The sequence below is a fragment of the Panthera uncia genome, unplaced genomic scaffold, assembly GCF_023721935.1.
Source record: "Panthera uncia isolate 11264 unplaced genomic scaffold, Puncia_PCG_1.0 HiC_scaffold_242, whole genome shotgun sequence".
In the NCBI taxonomy this organism is placed as follows: domain Eukaryota; kingdom Metazoa; phylum Chordata; class Mammalia; order Carnivora; family Felidae; genus Panthera; species Panthera uncia.
The window spans coordinates 9,750-12,463 of record NW_026059151.1 but is presented as its reverse complement, the minus strand read 5'-3'; positions in this window follow the sequence as shown (position 1 = coordinate 12,463).

Below are 2,714 nucleotides of genomic sequence, written 5' to 3'. Positions count from 1 at the left end.
GCGCACCGCGGGCCCAGTTTTCGGATCCCGCCCCCGCCCCCGCCCCCGCCCCCGCCCGACCGCGCGCCGCCCCGGGACTTACGCCCGGAACCTGACCCCGCCCCTGCGCCCCCGGGGCCGCCCCGCGGGGGGAGGGGGCGCAGGTCCAGGGGTCCCGGGGCGCGGGGGCGGCTGTTCCTGGGGCCCTTCTAGGGGGTCCCGCTGGGGAGGGAGACCTGGATGGCGTGTGCCCTTGCAGCCCCGGCCTCCTATGGTTGCAGCGATAAAGGCGCTCTCTTATCTCCCTACTCATCACCGTGACCCTGACCTGAGCCCTGGCCTGTGGCTCCCTGCGCTGGGCTGGGGTCCGGGTGTCTCCTGTTGCTTCCCTGAGGGGTTTTTTCCGTCCCATCTGGCCTCCTCCTTCTCCCCACCCCGCTCCCGCCCCCACTAGTTATTTCCTGGAGTTTGCAGAGGGCCCCTGAGCTCGGCCCGGTCCGCTCGGCCCCGGTCGACTTAGTCCCTGGGCTCTGCCCCTGCTCTTGGCCCTGGCCCGCTCGGCCCAGTCCACTCACCCCTGCGCTTGGCCCTGGTCCGCTGGGCCCTGGTCCCCTCCGCCCGGTCCACTCACTCCTGCGCTCAGCCCTGGCCCGCTCAGCCCTGGTTGGCTCGGTCCGGTCGACTTAGCCCCTGCGCTCGGCCCATGTGCTTGGCCCTGGTCTGCTCGGCCCCGTCCACTCACCCCTGCGCTTGGCCCCTGTCCGCTGGGCCCTGGTCCCCTCCGCCGGGTCCCCTCACTCCTGCGTTCAGCCCTGGCCCGCTCAGCCCCGGTTTGCTCGGCCGGTCAACTTAGCCCTTGCACTCGGCCCATGTGCTTGGCCCTGGCCTGCTCGGCCTGGCCTGCTCAGCCTCTGCGCTCAGCCCTGGTCCATTCAACCCTGATCCACTTAGCCCGGTCCGCTCAGCCCCTACGCTCCACCCTGCAAGTGTGTGGACATCTATCCTTTCCTGCTCTTACCTCCGCTGCCCAGAGCCTCACACTTGATCCCCCCCAAGGTGATGGGGGTGGGGGGTGTTGGCTGGATGTCTGCCCCCCCCCTCCCCAGACTTATCAGACCTCCTCTCACACCCCTCTCCTGCATGTCCCCACTGCCTCCCTGCCTCAATTAATGCCACCAGCACCTGCCTGGTCTGTGCTGAAGCGTCCAGGGAAATGCCTGGTTCTGTTTATCTATTTTGAGAGAGAGAGAGAGAGGGCACACGTGCACAAGACAGGGAGGGGCAGAGAAAGACCAAGAGAGAATCCCAAGCAGGCCCTGCACTGTCAGCGCAGAGCCCCAGGCCAGGCTCAAACTCAAGAACTGTGAGGTCATGACCTGAGCTGAGATCAAGAGCCAGATGCATAACCCACTGAGCCCCCCAGGCGCCCCAGCAAGTGCCTGGTTCTAACTAATCTCTGTAATTAGAATGGTGAAGGCACCCACTGACCAAAAAAAGAAAAGAAGAAACGTCAGGGTCTTTGACTTCACAGCGAAGGGATTTCTAAATTTTATTTTCAGTAGGTTAAGTTTATTTCAAAATCAAGAGAAGGCCAAATGGGTGAGACGGTGTGTTGAGGTAACTAACCACAGCCCCTGTTATGGATCAGACAGTATGAGGGGTGCTTGGGAAAACACGGTTTCCTTAAATCTCCAGTAAGTATATGGGAGTCAGGAATCGTTCTGTTTGATGGGGAAGGAAATAGGGGTTTTCAGAGTGTGGAATTCAGAGCTAATTAATGCTGTGCAGACCGGCTAGGAATTAAGGTGTCCTGGCTGGGATCCTGCGACAAAGTCACAACTTAACAGCCCCTATAATCTGGGCATTCTAAATTGTCTGGGGCCCCCAGGTGGCTCAGTCGGTGAAGCATCCGACTTTGGCTCAGGTCATGATCTCACAGTCCTTGAGTCCCAGCCCTGCTTGGGGCTCTGTGCGGACAGCTCAGAGCCCGGAGCCTGCTTCGGATTCTGGGTCTCCCTCTCTCTCTGCCCATCCCCTGCTCACGCTCTGTCTCTGTCTTTCTGAAAAATAAACATTAAAAAATAATAAAAATAAATTGTCATAGCCAGCGTTTTCCACAGTTGCTCCCCTCATGTGCCCCTAAATCTAAAGGAGTGACCTACAGGCTTGTGCGACTGATGATTTTCATCACAGACTTTTTTATTTTGTAGGAAGTAGAATTGAAACAAAGCCGGCTTGCTGTGCCCAGAACCGTAAGGCGTCCACCACGACAAAAAGATATCTGTTTCAATCGTAAGAGGACAGACACACAGGGCTCAATGTGTTTCAATCCTAGCTTCCTGTGTTGCTCGGCTCCTTCCTTGATTTTCTAAGCAGGTTGACCTAATCTCTATAGAACTTTCTGTTCCCTTGGGGTTCCGGGGAAAATAGAGAAATACAGAATAAAACGTGTTTCATTTGTTTATTAGATAATGCCCTTACAATCCGGGTTGGAAATGCATGACCCGTACTTGACCGGACCACGTAGGCCCTTTCCACAGAGCTTAGCCCAGACCCAGTGAGGGGACGAGGAGACAGTGACAGTTTGGGAACTGACAGAGGTAAGTGCTTGGGATGTGCAGTGAATGACCAGAGCAAAGCACGGGAGTCGTGACCCTGGGCAGAAAAATTAGGAGGTGAGCTGAATGGACACAGGAAGCGAATTCTGAGCTCAGTAGATGGCCCGGCGTTAGCCA